Here is an 8,486-nt window from a genome sequence, read left to right as displayed (position 1 = left end):
CACATATATTTTGTTTTGATATTTTAACCTGCGTGTCTTTATCGCGTCTGCAAGCACGCAGCTGGTATGTTTATAATGAACTTTATCTGTCGAAAATGGAAATTGTGAGGTTTGAGGTCTTGTGGTGGCTTACTACTTTGTCCCGCTCCGGGATGGTCTAGCAACCATCGCGTTTTTGTCCATTTGGGATCCTGTGTATGCGGTAGATTTTTGCCGTGTTTGCGTCCACTTGGGAAATGGGAGATACGGGTCCGGAAACCTTTTTTTTTTTTTTTTTTTCTAGTGATTTGTTGACCGCTCGGTGTAATTGTAGGTCTCTTACGGTCCACTGCTTTTTGCCGCCCACTGGTCCACCCAGAACACGACTGTAATCCTGATATATTGAGGTAAGTGATGGGGTGATCCTGGAAATGAGTCACTAGTTCTGTGTGTAAATGGGCCCGTTTGATATTGTATAGAATGCTGGTCTGGTCTGGTCTGGTATGGTCTGGTTCGGTCTGGTCTGGTTCGGTTCGGTCTGGTCTGGTCTGGTTCGGTCTGGTCTGGTTCGGTCTGGTCTGGTCTGGTTCGTTCTGGTTCGGTCTGGTTCGGTCTGGTCTGGTTCGGTCTGGTCTGGTCTGGTTCGTTCTGGTTCGCTCTGGTTCGCTCTGGTCCGGTCTGGTCTGGTCTGGTCTGGTTTGGTCTGGTTCGGTCTGGTCTGGTTCGGTCTGGTCTGGTTCGGTCTGGTCTGGTCTGGTTCGGTCTAGTCTGATCTGGTTCGGTCTGGTCTGGTCCGGTCTGGTCTGGTTCGGTTCGGTCTAGTCTGGTCTGGTCTGGTTCGGTCTGGTTCGGTCTGGTCTGGTCTGGTTCGGTCTAGTCTGGTCTGGTTCGGTCTGGTTCGGTCTGGTCTGGTTCGGTCTGGTTCGGTCTGGTCTGGTTCGGTCTGGTCTGGTTCAGTCTGGTCTGTTTCAGTCTGGTTCGGTCTGGTCTGGTTCGGTCTGGTCTGGTCTGGTTCGGTCTGGTCTGGTTCGGTCTGGTCTGGTCTGGTTCGGTCTGGCCTGGTCTGGTCTGGTTCGTTCTGGTTCGCTCTGGTTCGGTCTGGTCCGGTCTGGTTCGGTCTGGTCTGGTTCGGTCTGGTCTGGTCTGGTTCGGTCTGGTCTGGTTCAGTTCGGTCTGGTCTGGTTCGGTCTGGTCTGGTTCGGTCTGGTTCGGTTCGGTCTGGTCTGGTCTGGTTCGGTCTGTTCTGGTCTGGTCTGGTTCGCTCTGGTCTGGTCTGGTTCGGTCTGGTCTGGTTTGGTCCGGTCTGGTTCGGTCTGGTCTGGTCTGGTTCGTTCTGGTTCGCTCTGGTTCGGTCTGGTCTGGTCTGGTTCGGTCTGGTCTGGTTCGGTCTGGTCTGGTTCGGTCTGGTCTGGTCCGGTCTGGTCTGGTCTGGTTCGTTCTGGTTCGGTTTGGTTCGGTCTGGTCTGGTCTGGTTCGGTCTGGTCTGGTTCGTTCTGGTTCGCTCTGGTTCGGTCTGGTCTGGTTCGGGTCTGGTTCGGGTCTGGTTCGCTCTGGTCTGGTTCGGTCTGGTCTGGTTCGGTCTGGTATGGTCTGGTCTGGTCTGGTTCGTTCTGGTTCGCTCCGGTTCGGTCTGGTCCGGTCTGGTTCGGTCTGGTCTGGTTCGGTCTGGTTTGGTCTGGTCCGCTCTGGTTCGGTCTGGTCTGATCTGGTCTGGTTCGGTCTGGTTCGGTCTGGTACGGTCTGGTCTGGTCTGGTTCGGTCTGGTCTGGTCCTGTCTGGTCTGGTTCGGTCTGGTCTGGTTCGGTCTGGTTCGGTCTGGTCTGGTCCTGTCTGGTCTGGTTCGGTCTGGTCTGGTTCGGTCTGGTCTGATCTGGTCTGGTTCGGTCTGGTACGGTCTGGTTCGGTCTGGTCTGGTTCGGTCTGGTCTGGTCCTGTCTGGTCTGGTTCGGTCTGGTCTGGTTCGGTCTGGTTCGGTCTGGTCTGGTCTGGTCTGGTCCGGTCTGGTCCGGTTTGGTCCGGTCTGGTTCGGTCTGGTCTGGTTCGGTATGGTCTGGTCTGGTTCGGTCTGGTCTGGTTCGGTCTGGTTCGGTCTTGTCTGGTCTGGTCTGGTTCGGTCTGGTCTGGTTCGGTCTGGTCTGGTCCGGTCTGGTCTGGTCCGGTCTGGTCCGGTTTGGTCCGGTCTGGTTCGGTCTGGTCTGGTTCGGTTTGGTCTGGTTCGGTCTGGTTTGGTCTGGTCTGCTCTGGTCTGGTCTGGTTCGGTCTGGTCTGGTCTGGTCCCGTTTGTTTCGGTCTGGTCTGGTCTGGTCTGGTCTGGTCCGGTCTGGTTCGGTCTGGTCTGGTTCGGTCTGGTCTGGTCTGGTTCGGTCTGGTCTGGTCTGGTTCGGTCTGGTCTGGTTCGATCTGGTCTGGTTCGGTCTGGTTCGATCTGGTCCGGTTCGGTCTGGTTCGGTCTGGTCTGGTCTGGTTCGGTCTGGTCTGGTTCGGTCTGATTCAGTCTGGTCTGGATCAGTCTGGTCTGGTTCGATCTGGTCTGGTTCGGTCTGGTCTGGTTCGGTCTGGTCTGGTTCGGTCTGGCCTGGTCTGGTTCGGTCTGGTCTGGTTCGGTCTGGTCTGGTCTGGTTCGGTCTGGTCTGGTTCAGTCTGGTCTGGTTCGGACTGGTCTGGTTCGGTCTGGTCTCGTCTGGTTCGGTATGGTCTGGTCTGGTTCGTTCTGGTCTGGTCTGGTTCGGTCTGGTTCGGTCTGGTCTGGTTCGGTCTGGCCTGTTCTGGTCTGGTTCGTTCTGGTTCGCTCTGGTTCGGTCTGGTCCGGTCTGGTTCGGTCTGGTCTGGTTCGGTCTGGTTCGGTTCGGTCTGGTCTGGTCTGGTTCGGTCTGTTCTGGTCTGGTCTGGTTCGCTCTGGTCTGGTCTGGTTCGCTCTGGTCTGGTCTGGTTCGGTCCGGTCTGGTTCGGTCTGGTCTGGTCTGGTTCGTTCTGGTTCGCTCTGGTTCGGTCTGGTCTGGTCTGGTTCGGTCTGGTCTGGTTCGGTCTGGTCTGGTTCGGTCTGTTCTGGTCCGGTCTGGTCTGGTCTGGTTCGTTCTGGTTCGGTTTGGTTCGGTCTGGTCTGGTCTGGTTCGTTCTGGTCTGGTTCGTTCTGGTTCGCTCTGGTTCGGTCTGGTCTGGTTCGGGTCTGGTTCGGGTCTGGTTCGGGTCTGGTTCGCTCTGGTCTGGTTCGGTCTGGTCTGGTTCGGTCTGGTCTGGTCTGGTCTGGTTCGTTCTGGTTCGCTCCGGTTCGGTCTGGTCCGGTCTGGTTCGGTCTGGTCTGGTTCGGTCTGGTTTGGTCTGGTCCGCTCTGGTTCGGTCTGGTCTGATCTGGTCTGGTTCGGTCTGGTTCGGTCTGGTACGGTCTGGTCTGGTCTGGTTCGGTCTGGTCTGGTCCTGTCTGGTCTGGTTCGGTCTGGTCTGGTTCGGTCTGGTTCGGTCTGGTCTGGTCCTGTCTGGTCTGGTTCGGTCTGGTCTGGTTCGGTCTGGTCTGATCTGGTCTGGTTCGGTCTGGTACGGTCTGGTACGGTCTGGTCTGGTTCGGTCTGGTCTGGTCCTGTCTGGTCTGGTTCGGTCTGGTCTGGTTCGGTCTGGTTCGGTCTGGTTCGGTCTGGTCTGGTCCGGTCTGGTCCGGTTTGGTCCGGTCTGGTTCGGTCTGGTCTGGTTCGGTATGGTCTGGTCTGGTCTGGTTCGGTCTCGTCTGGTTCGGTCTGGTTCGGTCTTGTCTGGTCTGGTTCGGTCTGGTCTGGTTCGGTCTGGTCTGGTCCGGTCTGGTCCGGTTTGGTCCGGTCTGGTTCGGTCTGGTCTGGTTCGGTTTGGTCTGGTTCGGTCTGGTTTGGTCTGGTCTGCTCTGGTCTGGTCTGGTTCGGTCTGGTCTGGTCTGGTCCCGTTTGTTTCGGTCTGGTCTGGTCTGGTCTGGTCTGGTTCGGTCTGGTTCGGTCTGGTCTGGTTCGGTCTGGTCTGGTCTGGTTCGGTCTGGTCTGGTCTGGTCTGGTCTGGTCTGGTCTGGTTCGGTCTGGTCTGGTTCGATCTGGTCTGGTTCGGTCTGGTTCGATCTGGTCCGGTTCGGTCTGGTTCGGTCTGGTTCGGTCTGGTTCGGTCTGGTCTGGTCTGGTCTGGTTCGGTCTGGTCTGGTTCGGTCTGGTTCAGTCTGGTCTGGATCAGTCTGGTCTGGTTCGATCTGGTCTGGTTCGGTCTGGTCTGGTTCGGTCTGGTCTGGTTCGGTCTGGCCTGGTCTGGTCTGGTTCGTTCTGGTTCGCTCTGGTTCGGTCTGGTCCGGTCTGGTCTGGTTCGGTCTGGTCTGGTCTGGTCTGGTTCGGTCTGGTCTGGTTCGGTCTGGTCTGGTTCAGTCTGGTTCGGTCTGGTCTGGTTCAGTCTGGTCTGGTCTGGTTCGGTCTGTTCTGGTCTGGTCTGGTTCGGTCTGGTCTGGTCTGGTATGGTCTGGTCTGGTTCGTTCTGGTCTGGTCTGGTTCGGTCTGGTCTGGTCTGGTTCAGTCTGGTCTGGTTCGGTCTGGTCTGGTTCAGTCTGGTTCGGTCTGGTCTGGTTCAGTCTGGTCTGGTTCGGTCTGGTCTGGTTCAGTCTGGTCTGGTCTGGTTCGGTCTGGTTCAGTCTGGTCTGGTCTGGTCTGGTTCGGTCTGGTCTGGTCTGGTTCGGTCTGGTCTGGTTCGGTATGGTCTGGTCTGGTTCGTTCTGGTCTGGTCTGGTCTGGTTCGTTCTGGTTCGGTCTGGTCCGGTCTGGTCTGGTTCGGTCTGGTTCGTTCTGGTTCGCTCTGGTTCGGTCTGGTCTGGTTCGGTCTGGTCTGGTCTGGTTCGCTCTGGTTCGGTCTGGTCCGGTCTGGTTCGGTCTGGTCTGGTTCGGTATGGTCTGGTATGGTCTGGTCTGGTTCGGCCTGGTCTGGTTCGGTCTGGTCTGGTTCGGTCTGTTCTGATTCGGTCTGGTTCGGTCTGGTTCGGTCTGGTCTGGTCTGGTTCGGTCTTGTCTGGTTCGTTCTGGTTCGCTCTGGTCTGGTCTGGTCTGGTTCGGTATGGGCTGGTCTGGTTCGGTTCTGGTTCGGTCAGGTTCGGGTCTGGTTCGGTCTGGTTCGGTCTGGTCTGGTTCGGTCTGGTCTGGTCTGGTTCGGACTGGCCTGGTCTGGTCTGGTTCGTTCTGGTTCGCTCTGGTTCGCTCTGGTCCGGTCTGGTCTGGTTCGGTCTGGTTCGGTTCGGTCTAGTCTGGTCTGGTTCGGTCTGGTCTGGTCTGGTTCGGTCTGGTCTGGTCTGGTTCGGTCTGGTCTGGTCTGGTTCGGTCTAGTCTGGTCTGGTTCGATCTGGTCTGGTTCGGTCTGGTTCGGTTCGGTCTGGTCTGGTTCGGTCTGGTTCGGTCTGGTTCGGTCTGGTCCGGTCTGGTCTGGTTCGGTCTGGTCTGGTTCGGTCTGGTCTGGTCTGGTTCGGTCTGGCCTGGTCTGGTCTGGTTCGTTCTGGTTCGCTCTGGTTCGGTCTGGTCCGGTCTGGTTCGGTCTGGTCTGGTCTGGTTCGGTCTGGTCTGGTTCGGTCTGGTTCGGTTCGCTCTGGTCTGGTTCGGTCTGGTTCGGTCTGGTTCGGTCTGGTCCGGTCTGGTCTGGTTCGGTCTGGTCTGGTTCGGTCTGGTCTGGTCTGGTTCGGTCTGGCCTGGTCTGGTCTGGTTCGTTCTGGTTCGCTCTGGTTCGCTCTGGTTCGGTCTGGTCCGGTCTGGTCCGGTCTGGTTCGGTCTGGTCTGGTTCGGTCTGGTCTGGTTCGGTCTGGTTCGGTCTGGTCTGGTTCGGTCTGGTCTGGTTCGGTCTGGTTCGTTCTGGTCTGGTCTGGTTCTGTCTGGTTCGGTCTGGCCTGTTCTGGTCTGGTTCGTTCTGGTTCGCTCTGGTTCGGTCTGGTCCGGTCTGGTTCGGTCTGTTCTGGTCTGGTCTGGTCTGGTTCGTTCTGGTTCGCTCTGGTTCGGTCTGGTCTGGTTCGGTCTGGTCTGGTTTGGTCCGGTCTGGTTCGGTCTGGTCTGGTCTGGTTCGCTCTAGTTCGGTCTGGTCTGGTCTGGTTCGGTCTGGTCTGGTTCTGGTTCGGTTTGGTTCGGTCTGGTCTGGTTCGGTCTGGTCTGGTTCGTTCTGGTTCGCTCTGGTTCGGTCTGGTCTGGTTCGGGTCTGGTTCGGTCTGGTTCCGGTCTGGTTCGCTCTGGTCTGGTTCGGTCTGGTTTTGTCTGGTATGGTCTGGTTTTGGTTCGTTCTGGTTCGCTCCGGTTCGGTCTGGTCCGTTCTGGTTCGGTCTGGTCTGGTCTGGCCAGGTCTGGTCTGGTTCGGTCTGGTTCGGTCTGGTCTGGTCTGGTCCGCTCTGGTTCGGTCTGGTCTGGTCTGTTCTGGTTCGGTCTGGTTCGGTCTGGTACGGTCTGGTCTGGTCTGGTCTGGTCCGGTCTGGTCTGGTTCGGTCTGGTCTGGTCTGGTTCGGTCTGGTCTGGTTCGGTCTGGTCTGGTCTGGTCTGGTCCGGTCTGGTCCGGTTTGGTCCGGTCTGGTTCGGTCTGGTCTGGTTCGGTATGGTCTGGTCTGGTCTGGTTCGGTCTGGTCTGGTTCGGTCTGGTTCGTTCTGGTCTGGTCTGGTCTGGTTCGGTCTGGTCTGGTTCGGTCTGGTCTGGTCCGGTCCGGTCTGGTTCGGTCTGGTCTGGTTCGGTTTGGTCTGGTTCGGTCTGGTTCGGTCTGGTCTGCTCTGGTCTGGTCTGGTTCGGTCTGGTCTGGTTCGTTCTGGTTCGGTCTGGTTCGGTCTGGTCTGGTTCGTTCTGGTTCGGTCTGGTTCGGTCTGGTCTGGTCTGGTTCGGTCTGGTCTGGTTCGGTCTGGTCTGTTCTGGTTCGGTCTGGTCTGGTCTGGTTCGTTCTGGTTCGCTCTTGTCCGGTCTGGTCCGGTCTGGTCCGGTCTGGTCTGGTTCGGTCTGGTTCGGTCTGGTCTGGTTCGGTTCGGTCTAGTCTGGTCTGGTTCGGTCTGGCCTGGTCTGGTCTGGTTCGTTCTGGTTCGCTCTGGTTCGGTCTGGTCCGGTCTGGTCCGGTCTGGTTCGGTCTGGTCTGGTTCGGTCTGGTTCGGTCTGGTCTGGTTCGGTCTGGTTCGGTCTGGTCTGGTTCGGTCTGGTCTGGTTCGGTCTGGTTCGTTCTGGTCTGGTCTGGTTCTGTCTGGTTCGGTCTGGCCTGTTCTGGTCTGGTTCGTTCTGGTTCGCTCTGGTTCGGTCTGGTCCGGTCTGGTTCGGTCTGTTCTGGTCTGGTCTGGTCTGGTTCGTTCTGGTTCGCTCTGGTTCGGTCTGGTCTGGTTCGGTCTGGTCTGGTTTGGTCCGGTCTGGTTCGGTCTGGTCTGGTCTGGTTCGCTCTAGTTCGGTCTGGTCTGGTCTGGTTCGGTCTGGTCTGGTTCTGGTTCGGTTTGGTTCGGTCTGGTCTGGTTCGGTCTGGTCTGGTTCGTTCTGGTTCGCTCTGGTTCGGTCTGGTCTGGTTCGGGTCTGGTTCGGTCTGGTTCCGGTCTGGTTCGCTCTGGTCTGGTTCGGTCTGGTTTTGTCTGGTATGGTCTGGTTTTGGTTCGTTCTGGTTCGCTCCGGTTCGGTCTGGTCCGTTCTGGTTCGGTCTGGTCTGGTCTGGCCAGGTCTGGTCTGGTTCGGTCTGGTTCGGTCTGGTCCGGTCTGGTCCGCTCTGGTTCGGTCTGGTCTGGTCTGTTCTGGTTCGGTCTGGTTCGGTCTGGTACGGTCTGGTACGGTCTGGTCTGGTCTGGTCCGGTCTGGTCTGGTTCGGTCTGGTCTGGTCTGGTTCGGTCTGGTCTGGTTCGGTCTGGTCTGGTCTGGTCTGGTCCGGTCTGGTCCGGTTTGGTCCGGTCTGGTTCGGTCTGGTCTGGTTCGGTATGGTCTGGTCTGGTCTGGTTCGGTCTGGTCTGGTTCGGTCTGGTTCGTTCTGGTCTGGTCTGGTCTGGTTCGGTCTGGTCTGGTTCGGTCTGGTCTGGTCCGGTCCGGTCTGGTTCGGTCTGGTCTGGTTCGGTTTGGTCTTCTCTGGTTCGGTCTGGTCTGGTTCGGTCTGGTCTGTTCTGGTTCGGTCTGGTCTGGTCTGGTTCGTTCTGGTTCGCTCTTGTCCGGTCTGGTCCGGTCTGGTCCGGTCTGGTCCGGTCTGGTCTGGTTCGGTCTGGTTCGGTCTGGTCTGGTTCGGTTCGGTCTAGTCTGGTCTGGTTCGGTCTGGTCTGGTTCGGTCTGGTCTGGTCTGGTTCGGTCTGGTCTGGTTCGGTCTGGTCTGGTTCGGTATGGTCTGGTCTTGTATGGTCTGGTCTGGTTCGGTCTGGTTCGGTTCGGTCTGGTCTGGTCTGGTCTGGTCTGGTTCGGTCTGGTCCGGTCTGGTCTGGTCCGGTCTGGTCTGGTCCGGTCTGGTCTGGTTCGGTCTGGTCTGGTCTGGTCTGGTCAGGTCTGTTCTGGTTCGCTCTGGTTCGCTCTGGTCCGGTCTGGTCTGGTCTGGTTCGGTCTGGTTCGGTCTGGTCTAG

The sequence above is a fragment of the Oncorhynchus mykiss genome, chromosome 24 (genome assembly GCF_057628025.1).
Source record: "Oncorhynchus mykiss isolate SJ-2025 chromosome 24, ASM5762802v1, whole genome shotgun sequence".
NCBI lineage: Eukaryota > Metazoa > Chordata > Actinopteri > Salmoniformes > Salmonidae > Oncorhynchus > Oncorhynchus mykiss.
The sequence above is the reverse complement of the archived record's forward strand: the minus strand, read 5'-3'. Positions refer to the sequence as shown.